This window comes from Mizuhopecten yessoensis, unplaced genomic scaffold (assembly GCF_002113885.1).
Source record: "Mizuhopecten yessoensis strain PY_sf001 unplaced genomic scaffold, ASM211388v2 scaffold5141, whole genome shotgun sequence".
Lineage (NCBI taxonomy): Eukaryota > Metazoa > Mollusca > Bivalvia > Pectinida > Pectinidae > Mizuhopecten > Mizuhopecten yessoensis.
In genome coordinates, this window is record NW_018405900.1 from 1954946 (window position 1) to 1967027 (window position 12082).

The following is a 12082-nucleotide window of genomic DNA, read 5'->3' on the forward strand; positions in this document are numbered from 1 at the left end:
GCATCTATCGTACTCACTTCCGGACAAAATCCGAATTGAGCATCTGTTAAAATATCATATTTTGTACAAACATCTAAAAAACGTTTATTAAGTATAGAAGAAAAAAGTTTACTAAGACAGCTTATTTAACTGATGCCTCGAAAGTTGTTAGGGTCATTACGTGTACATTTTTGTATCAACAGGAATAATAATAGCAGATGACCAATTTGCAGGAAAACACCCGGCTTCTAAAATATTGCTCAACAACATACACAAATTGGGAAGGAGTAATTCTTCACAGTTAATAAAGCATTCATTGAACAAACCATCCAGTCCATGCGCTTTGCCACATTTCAAATTTCGAACAGCAGATCTCACTTCATGAAAAAGAATCGGTGCATCTAGTTCATCATACACAATATCTTTATCAATGAAAATGTTGTCCTATTGAATTGAGTCATCATCGTTTTGTACATTTGACACATTTTTAAAATGATCATATAGTTGCTCGCCTGTCAGTAATGGCAAATCACCTTTTTCTTAGCAAACTTTCTGTAAAAATACCTAGGATTGTGTTTAGATCCCAACTGTTGCATGGGGTGTAGGTAGCAGATGTATTTTGGTTTCTTCGAAAGCCCCTACTGACGAAGACGGCGTCACAGAGGGAAATCCCTGATTCAGCAGGAGATCCAACTGGAGTCGCCTCTCACGAAGGACATTGAGATACAGTAGGCCTGTTCTTTGTCCGTTCATAACTTTTGATAGAAAAACAACAACAAACAGTCTCAAAATTGAAATTAAGAAATATTAAGCATCAAACGTAATGCTGTATTTTACATATATTTCATTACATTTCGAAATCTTTCATTATTGTTTTCTATGCATATCACTTGATTATCAGATAATATAAATATTCATTTCATTCAAATCCACGACCTTTTCATATGACAGAAAGAAACACGATAATCATTGTCTTTCACTGAAAAGGGGCGTGCTATTTCTTAAATTTTCTATAAAAATCTGATGAGCATATTATAGCTTATTAAGTTAACCTAAACTGGCGTGTTTTTTTATAGTCTGATATCAATACATCTCCAGCACACACGCAGGCATACACACAGAGGGAGATATTAGCCAGGTGGCATAAGACTAGTAGTTATTAGCGCCTGATAAGGCAGCTCCTGCGAATTCTTCAAAAATTGTACATCATAATTGTATTAACTGTATATCTATGTAATGTAAAGCGCTTTAGAGTGGCTTATGTTAGCTAGATAGGGCGTTATATCAAATGTTGTATATTATTATTACTAATATTAAAAACAATGCATGGTAGGAAACAAATAAATAAAAAATGTTATCTTTGCCTAAAATGACTTGCCTTAATTATTGGTCTTTTTTTTATAGGTATCTTTTAAAATATCGCAAGATAATATGATGAAACTATCTTCGATTATATCAAAGACGTATATGTCTCTGATTTTATGTGGGATATTGGTTTAAATATTTGTGAAATCACGTAATTAGATGTTATATGTGACCACGGAATTCGTCTCTGATGTGACGAGTTGATTTTAATCATGTATTTTCTAAACTGGTATATATATTGACTAGTTTAGCTTCATAGCTATGTGATGGGCTTCAGTCGATAATGAAAAAGTATTTTTATTTGTTATTTGAAATCAGCTTGAGTTATTAATTATTAATTCGAAATTAACTTATGTGCTTAAAAGTTAGATCTATGCTGTACCTCTCGAGCTCAATGTTGTGGTCCAGAAGTGGTTCAGTCGGAACAAAAACTCAAGTATGTAAAATATACAACGAATGGTTTGATTTAAACGATGCTGTTTACTTATAGAAGTATTTAAATACCGGTATTTAAATAAACAAACGGGTGTGTCACTTCTGTTATAGCAACTCGACGCCCACTCAGTTACCTGCCTTGCTTTGTCAATAGATGGCGCTGCAAGTCTTCCGTCTGAATTTAGCACACGCCCAAATTCAAGCTCAGACGCTGTGACAGTGTGTATTGCAGTTTGACATTTAGCCGTCTGCTTTCACTGTAAGTATCATGTTTGTAAACAAAACCGCTATTTCAGTGTAATGATGAGTAAGCTGCCACTTCGTACGATCATGAATAATACGTGTGTTAAATGGACATTGTATCTGTAGAGTAAAAATGGAGAGGACAAAATCTTAAATTACCAAGTTGATGTGATAATTCATTCATTCGCTGTAAACTGTGCGTGTCGCTATGTCATGGTCAGCTGTTATCGTCTGAGGTGACAGTTAAATGAATTATGTAAACGTTTATAATTTATCCACGTTTATCATAATGTTGAAACAGATTATAATAAGATGATCATATTACGGAATGAACCAGTGAACAGACTGTGTTTTTATGTTGTACGGATTCTCAATGTCGGTACACGCTCTATTGATAATATGGATGGCAGATTAATTCTTCACATCAATTCGATGGAACATACTCATGCATTTAAATTTATAAATAACAGTTGTTGCTCAGAAAATCATTACTGTATTGATTCAATGTTTAATCTAAGCTATTTAAATATTGCTGTAGGCCTTAATTTGTAACATATATCTGCTGTATGCTTCAGAGTATTGTTTTATTTATGAAGTAAATTTAATTACAAAACAAAGATTATGCAAGAGTAAATTGTTATTTAATTTATTCAGTTGTCATTTTCTAACTTTATGTTCCGAAATGTGAAAGGTTTTGAATTTTGTTCTTTTGATCATATTTTAGAATCAAAGTGCAAGTATTTGAGTTTAAATTTTACTGGATAACAAGAATGCATGTAAGAGCAGTCAATACTAATTCACAATTTTAATATATGAATGATGAACAATTCTGTGAACATACAAGATTGTTTTGGAATGTTTGATTGAATATAATGAAAACATTTAAAATCCATAATTAACGTATGAAAAGAAAATGTTCATTTCCATGTTATCATTTTTTTCTTCCAAGTAAAACAAGTTTTACTAATTCAGATTGAAAGAGTTCAGAGAAATGTTCAAGATGTCTGTTGATGTTCAGGCTTTGCATGTAAGAAAAATAAACAAACCAATTACACAGGTTGGGTTGAAACATTATTGTTAAAACTCAGGGGTCGACTGAGTTCTCTGTAATATATATAGATTGGTCTGCTTATGTTGAAAAGGAAGGGGTTAGTTTGGTTGTTGATTGTTAACCTGTTTCTGACCTACATATTTGGTATACAGATATGGATTGTCATTGATGAACAAGGTTCTTGCTTGTGTTCCTTTACTACAAGAGCTACTAGAGACGTGTACCTGTTATACTTAACTATTGAGAAGTGAAGAATGAATTAACTGACCACATGCTGGGATCTTTACAATACAGATTCATCTGGTCATGCTAAAGGTCAGAAAACTTGTTCTGATTCCTGGTCACGGTAGGAGGTCTAGGAATGTCTAGTAAATGTCAAGGACTCTGAATTCAGGACTGACACTTAGGCCTATATCATAGGATTAAAAGTTTTACTAATTCTGTACTGCATGACATGTCTAGTGAGACATATTTGCACTGTTTCATCTCATGATGTCATAGAAATAGAAATTGATAACCTAGCTAATGGAATGTGTTTATAAATGTAGCCAGCCTCTGTTACAGTTCATGATCATGATCACAGCTGTTTGACACTATTGCGTATTCACTCATGTAATATGACCTATCAGCCCAGTGATTGGTTGTAAGTTTCAATTGTTTCAATTGTGATGTCACGCCTAGGACAAGTACATGCTGTCACAAACTTACGCACTAGAATCAAAACGGCGGCTTTTAACATTTCAAGGTTGCCTGAAAATTGTCGTTTTACACGAATAAATGCCACAAATCTTGATTATGTGATTAAAAGGATCTTGTATTCGTTTTCATTTCATATGAAATTTATGAAACTCGTCACAAATTTTTCATTTTAGCTAGCTAGAGGCTCCCTAAATTGAAAAATTCTTTGGCTCGTTTCATAAATCTCATATGAAATGGAAACTCATGTAAGATTCTATATATACATATATCAGACACTACAGTGTCAAAATTTGACTGCTTTCCAGTGTTTTAGAAAAGAAAAGAGCAAAAACTTGGAATTCTTCTTTGGAATATGTATCCAACAGTTATGTCACCTTTACCACAACTGCTATTACCTACGTTTTGTTTTAATAAACGCCTCCCTTCAATAGTCAATTTTCCATGTGCCCTTGTGCTTATTACAGGAAAAATATGGTAACTTTTACATACAGTGATTTTTGGGACACAGTTGATTGAATCCTGGACTCAAGTTTTTCCTGTGCCATTCTGTAGTACAACATTTGAGAGCCCACTATGTCTTTACGATATATGGGACTTGCAATTTTTGAAAATGATTTTCAGGACCTGCGTGATAAATCCTACAGAAGTCGCTGGGTACCTTGAATGACTGTGAGGAAACTTTAAAGGTAGCCCTGCAGACTGTCAGTTTGCCATCTTCGGGAATGCAGGCCGCCCAGTCAGTTTCTGGGCAGTCTCAGGCAGCTGGCCTGGGCTACTGTTGGAGTTAAAAACCAGTGACATATAGTTTTTGTAAATTGACATTGAAATGTTAAATTTGGTATGTTATGATATATATATATACCTGAAAGGTCACAGTACATTTAAATGTAATATGAGTTGTGACTCAGTTGCATTGGTGCTACATAATTATTGTGATGCACATAAAACTCGGATAGATTACGATATAGTGATACATAAATATGATGTGATATGAATTATAAAGCTTCAATAAACTTCCAAGGATGATGTATACCTACAAATGTACCAGATGTATCACCTCCTTATTGTACGAAATTTATTTCTTTGAATTTCTGTATTTGCTGATTGGATATTAATCAGGGCAATGAATAAATCAGGGGTACATGACTCAACTCTGTGAGTTTCGACTTCTCCATGGGGGCAATTGTCTTTCCAGTTGCAGTCATTACACAAAACTAGAAAATTATTGGTATTTTGAGAGCATACAACATCAAAGCATAATGAGTTTTGGAAAACAATCCAACTTCACCAAGTGTTGAACAGTTTCATATTTCGGATACTTATAAATAGCACTAAGCCTTTGTAACTTGATACAAATGAATGTAGCAACTTTCATGATACTGTTGCACAATATTCATTTGGTTCCACAAATAATTGTATACAATCAATTACCAGGTTAGTACAGTGTATTGTAGTTTAGGCAATCATGCATGGGGGAATTTGCAAATTTGGAGGTCAAATCTGGAGGTCATGATCAGTGGCCATGTGGTGGTTTAGGTATTAATACTAGCAGTGCTCTGAGTTTCATATTACTAGATTTTAAGACTTAGTTCCAGACTTTTATGTTTAACAGTAAATAAATAAATACACACTCAAGGATCTGCTAAGAGAGATAAACACAACTAAAAATAATATTTATGTGATAAGATAAGTGAAGAGGATGGGGATTATAGATTCATCTGTGGGCTAGGGAGAGAGAACCTAGATAATGTAGATACTAGCTAGGATATATTTACGGGATGAGGTACTGAGGCTGGAGGCTTGACAGATGTAGACTGACCTTACACTGTTATATCAGGTCAGTTTTGTACATCTGTCTCTTTAATGTTTTAAAAAGGCAGTATTATACCTAAACTAATATATATCATTTCTTTCTTCTCTATAACCTTAGGGTTGATTATCAAACCCATCCCCGTCTTCAAAATCCAAAGGATATGTATGCATATATATGTTTTCAGCATATCACCGAACCTACAGGGCGCTACATCTGGTATTTTCGGAATGCCACATTTACACTGCGCTTGTCCACAATGACACAGAAACTAGGTATTTTTTTAGTGGTAATCTGACATATTTAGTACTTTTCACGCTAATTCACAGCGCTCAATTTTGATCAACAGCTGATTATGAAATCCCTGTTTTCATGTATAAATTGCATGGAGCTTAATAATTGACATAGAACATACACAATCATGTATACATACATGTATACCAATATGAGCTCACCTAGCACAATTAAAGTTCTTGTGAGCTCAGTGGGATGGTACAGTGCCCTTCTTTAGTTTGTTGGTCTGTTTGTCCATGTCGATTATGTTTTTAAATTTGGTGCTGGTTTATTATTGTTTTACCTAATGGTACATACACATGTAAAAATGGTGCATTTGTTTGGTGTAGATGTACATACTGATGGGGTATACACATAGATTACATGGAGAGGTTGGTCCGGTTTTAATTAGATATAAGATAACTGTTGATCTTCTCTACATTTTTTATGTTTGTCAGTCATTAAATTCGGGGTTTGATACCTTTTTACCATGTGTAAATAAGCAGAACCTCCTATATATACTTGGTGTGAATACCAATGTAACATAACTTCTCGTGCATTGAAGTTAAACGTAATGAAGACCAGGAATACAGGTCAAAGCCGAAGCTTTTTGATGTGGTATATTAAGCACTTCTTCACTACGAAATTTGTAGCATGTTATACAATTATTGCTCACAGCTGATCACACTTGAAGTTCCCCTTTTACCAGATGGTGTGGCCTTATTATGTTGAAATATCAGTAAGATGAAATGATGCTATCTCGTTCAGTCTTCACAGTCAAATTTTTATAGTTTGAAGAGATTCGCACATGTTGGGATACAAACATAGCTGTTTGAAAATAAATCTGGAAAAAAGAAATAAGTTTCACTCCAATCCTAGTGATCATTATACCGCAAATATATTTCAGCATTTGCAATAAAGCTAGCTATATCGATTACAATTTCTGACATAATGACATACGTGTAAATATTTAAAACAGATACAGGGATGTGTTCACAGGCAAATTCAAATAAAAAATTCAACTGACATGATCTATATTTTCAAGGTAAATAGATGAAAATTTTCATAAAGCCTTGTATATAAAATCTACAATGTATTGTACTTAGATTTCCTGCAGTTTCTTTGTGGTTTAAGGCCTACAGGCAAAGTGATTTTTTAACTTAATACACTTATTCATTTAATATTTGTAGCAAGATCATTTTAGCACTGATCTGATTTTGAGAGTTCTTAAGTTCTTATAAAGTTAAGAACTATCGTGATAATGGAATAAAGACTTCAGCTTCTGCAGCATATCTCTCGGACATCGATATGCATATTTAGTTCCACATGATCGTAAACTAATCAGTGTAGCCATTTCTATCCTGAAAGGAATCTTGCTGATTACAGAGTTGGAATAACAGAAAAGAAATCCGGAGGGGGAAAATCAATATTTTCCTTATATCATGCTCGTTTATGGCAGCCATTGTTGGCAGCTTCGGGTTTAATTTCGTTTGTTTTCTCCGTTATCTGGTCTGTAGGATATATATAACGCTGAAGAAGACTGTTGTAGCTGTGATACCTGTCCGGGGCCTAAATATAGCTCTCAGAAGTACCGCAGTCTGTTTATATTGTCAAGGTTATTAATACTCTGGGTAAACAGACGTTTCCAAGGAGATTGTGGGAGCTGTTTGTGGTTCTTTGATAATTTTGTCTAATAATATAAGGAAAGAAGGAAAAAGGCATGCAGTGAAATATTGCTTGTTATGACACAATAAAGAGCCCTGGAAAGTTATGTCATTTTAGCGGTGAAAATGTAGTGTAATCCATTCGTTTGAGATGTACAGTACACAATATTTTTGCTTATTTTGAACATGAGACATATGCATGTATGTGCATGATGTAATAGAAGTATACAAACATAACTTTAAAGTATTGGATATTTTGAGTATTTGATATATATTTACAATTTGATAATAGTTAACTGTTCAAATATTTTCTGTTGGTGTCATGTATGTGTCTTTAGCTTGTTGTGTATGTGTCACGAGCTAGTCGCCATCTGTGTCACAAGCTAGTTGTCATGTGTGTGTCACTAGCTAGTCACCATCTGTGTCACAAGCTAGTTGTCATGTGTGTGTCACGAGCTAGTCGCCATCTGTGTCACAAGCTAGTCGCCATCTGTGTCACAAGCTAGTCACCATCTGTGTCACAAGCTAGTTGTCATGTATGTGTCACGAGCTAGTCGCCATCTGTGTCACAAGCTAGTCGCTATCTGTGTCACAAGCTAGTTGTCATGTGTGTCACAAGCTAGTTGACATCTGTGTCACAAGCTAGTTGTCATGTGTGTCACAAGCTAATCGCTATCTCTGTCAAAAGCTAATCGCTATCTGTGTCACAAGCTAGTTGTCATGTGTGCATCACTAGCTAGTTGCCATCTGTGTCACAAGCTAGTTGTCATGTGTGGGTCACTAGCTAGTTGCCATCTGTGTCACAAGCTAGTTGTCATGTGTGTGTCACAAGCTAATCGCTATCTGTGTCACAAGCTAATCGCTATCTGTGTCACAAGCTTGTTGTCATGTGTGTGTCACTAGCTAGTCACCATCTGTGTCACAAGCTAGTTGTCATGTGTGCCTAACTAGCTAGTCACCATTTGTGTCATAGCTAGTCACCATCTGTGTCACAAGCTAGTTGTCATGTGTGCATCATTAGCTAGTTGCCATCTGTGTCACTAGCTAGCTGCCATTTGCGTGTCACTTAAACTAGTTGTTATTTTGTATCTGCTTATAGCTAGTTGTCATCTGTGTGTTGTTAGCTATAGTCTAGTATGTCATTAGCCAGTTGTCACCTATGTATCAATATCAGTATCACTTTGTCTTGTCTTTGTGTCACTAGCTGGTTGTCATCTTTGTGTCATCAGTTAACTGTCATCTGTGTGTCACCAGCCAGGTGTCATCTTTGTGTCACCAGCCAGTTGTCATATTAGTGTCACTAGCCAGTTGTCATCTTTGTGTCACCAGCCAGTTGTCATGTGTTTCACCAGCCAGTTGTCATCTGTGTTTCACCAGTTAGTTGTCATCAGTGTGTCATCAGCTATATATAGCCAGTTGTCATCTTTGTGTCAATAGCTGATTTTAACTGTGTGTTACCCACTACATTATTTTTATAAGTGTGTCACTACAGTTGTCACTTAGATGTAAATGTTTAAGTTTGTTTGGTCTTTACCCTGGGTACGTCGTCTGGATTTGTGTGGTCTTGACCATTATCAGGGTGTATATGGTTGGGCACCATTGCCACATAATTGTGTTGTATGGTCAGTACCAAGGTCATAGAGATGTATTGTCTCTAAATGGTTTATGGTCTGTAAGAGAGAGTCTTTGTATAAGGTTCAAGGACATTCATTCTCTGTATCATAATTCGCTAACTATATTGTGAACAGCCCGTACAAACACACTGAGTTTCTATAGGAGAACTTGGGTCCCCTGAGGAACAGGCGTTTCTATAGGAGAGCTTGGGTCCCCTGAGGAACAGGCGTTTCTATAGGAAAACTTGGGCCCCTTGAGGAACAGGAGTTTCTATAGGAGAGCTTGGGTCACCTGAGGAACAGGAGTTTCTATTGGAGAACTTGGGTCCCCTGAGGAACAGGAGTTTTTATAGGAGAAGTTGGTTCCCCTGATGAACAGTTTGGAGTCTCACTTTCATCGCATGTGTTCATGACAGCTAATGTTAAAGGTCCTAACAGCTTAATCATGGAAATGAACATGTAATAGCTACAATCATTTGTCCACTAGTTGTGATTAATGGTCCAATAGATAGCCCAGTTAATTGATACTTTGATTGTCTATTGGTGTAGGCATGGCCAAGTGGTTCGGTTCCAGAGTAATAGCCACCAGGCATGCATAGCCTTGCAGCCAAGCATTAATTAAATGTCAGTATAGATTTGGTAGGGTCAGGGAGGGATTCTCAACATCATATCATACGAATACTAGCTACTACCTTTGTAATCTGTACAGTTTTACATTAATTGGTACAATATAGTGAACTGTTAAGTTTTGTTATGTATTGTATAATGGTGAACCATGTAGTACAGCTCTACACTGTACAGTACAATTCTAAACCATTTACTACAGCTATGTATTGTATAATGGTGAACCATTTAGTACAGCTCTACACTATACAGTACAATAGTAAACCATGTAGTACAGCTATGCATTGTATAATGGTGAACCATTTAGTACAGCTCTACACTGTACAGTACAATGGTAAACCATGTAGGACAGCTATGCATTTGTAGAACCATGTAGTACAGCTCTATACTGTACAGTACAATTGTAAACCATTTACTACAGCTATGCATTGTATAATGGTGAACCATGTAGTACAGCTCTACACTATACAGTACAATGGTAAACCATGTAGTACAGCTATGCATTTGTAGAACCATGTAGTACAGCTCTATACTGTACAGTACAATTGTAAACCATTTACTACAGCTATGCATTGTATAATGGTGAACCATGTAGTACAGCTCTACACTGTACAGTACAATTGTAAACCATTTACTACAGCTATGTATTGTATAATGGTGAACCATTTAGTACAGCTCTACACTATACAGTACAATGGTAAACCATGTAGTACAGCTATGCATTGTATAATGTTGAACCATGTAGTACAGCTCTACACTGTGCAGTACAATGGTAAACCATGTAGTACAGCTATGCATTTGTAGAACCATGTAGTACAGCTCTATACTGTACAGTACAATTGTAAACCATTTAGTACAGCTATGTATTGTATAATGGTGAACCATTTAGTACAGCTCTACACTATACAGTACAATAGTAAACCATGTAGTACAGCTATGCATTGTATAATGGGGAACCATTTAGTACAGCTCTACACTATACAGTACAATGGTAAACCATTTAGTGCAGCTATGTATTGTATAATGGTGAACCATGTAGTACAGCTCTACACTGTACAGTACAATTGTAAACCATTTACTACAGCTATGCATTGTATAATGGTGAACCATGTAGTACAGCTATGTATTGTATAATGGTGAACCATGTAGTACAGCTCTACACTGTGCAGTACAATGGTAAACCATGTAGTACAGCTATGCATTGTATAATGGGGAACCATTTAGTACAGCTCTACACTATACAGTACAATGGAAAACCATGTAGTACAGCTATGTATTGTATAATGGTGAACCATGTAGTATAGCTCTACACTATACGGTGTAATGGTGAACCATTTAGTACAGCTCTACACTGTACAGTACAATGGTAAACCATGTAGTACAGCTATGCATTGTATAATGGTAAATTATGTAGTCTTGGCTAAACACGACCCCTCTGAAGAATCCAAAAATTATCATCTGCACAGTGTAGCATTTGTGAACAAATAATGTTTGTAGGTGCTATGTTTTATTTCTGAATAGAAATACTGATGTAATGAAAGATAGTACACCCTTCCAATCATGAGTGATTTGTTCCAGGTGTTTATTTTCAACACTGACTAAAGTACAAATGTACCAAGTGACAGGTTTCTGTCCTGCATGGTAAATATACATATATTTACACGCCGGCCAGCACAGTTGATTTTACATTGTGTTTGCACGAACAACCACAGTAATAGATTTTCTAACTTCTATTTAGACTATTTCTAGTTGTTCACTTGGCCTCACATATTCAGTATGAATTGTGGACAATAATTAGCCTTCCGGTACAAGCTTACTGAAGGGATATGAAGTCAAAGCAGCATATTTCAAAAGTGATTACTGTACTTTTTTTATGTATTTATGTTGTAGTCTTGATTCATAGTGACTGTTTATCTTTGTTATATGTTGTGATATGTGTAAGTGTTCATGTTTCTGCTTGAAAAAGAGGTGGATTGCCCTGAAAATTTGAAACATTCCTTTCTTTAGACTCGTTATCACTTCTTTGCCCATGTTATAGAAGACCTCAAATCCACACTGCATAGACATCTTCATGTAACAAATTTCAGTGAGTTTTATAAAATTCAGGCGAAATTGGAAAAAAAATGTCTTTAACTCGTTCACCCCTGATAACTCGTTCACCCCTGAAGACACATTTCAACTCGTCCTATTCAATGATTGGAATAGTTCATTATGAAATTGCAGGGGTAAATGAGTTCAAAGCAGATGTATAATTGCACATTTTGCAGTCTTATTCAGACAGTATGAAAGGCCCAAAAAATGAAAAAGACTTAAGACAGAAGAAGGC

The 12082-nt window shown here is 35.7% G+C and overlaps 1 protein-coding gene across 2 annotated transcripts in view; it reads left to right on the forward strand.

Moving 5' to 3' along the window:
* The first annotated feature begins 1933 nt into the window (after positions 1–1933).
* The window catches only part of LOC110450270 (CD82 antigen-like), a 60238-nt gene continuing 50089 nt past the window's right edge, over positions 1934–12082 (forward strand). The window contains exon 1 of one of the 2 annotated variants that reach the window (XM_021497723.1): positions 1934–2038. The gene's annotated coding sequence lies outside the window, so the exon portion shown is untranslated. Of the gene's footprint in view, positions 2039–5591; positions 5610–12082 lie in introns of those variants that run through there. The other variant, XM_021497724.1, reaches the window with a different exon arrangement.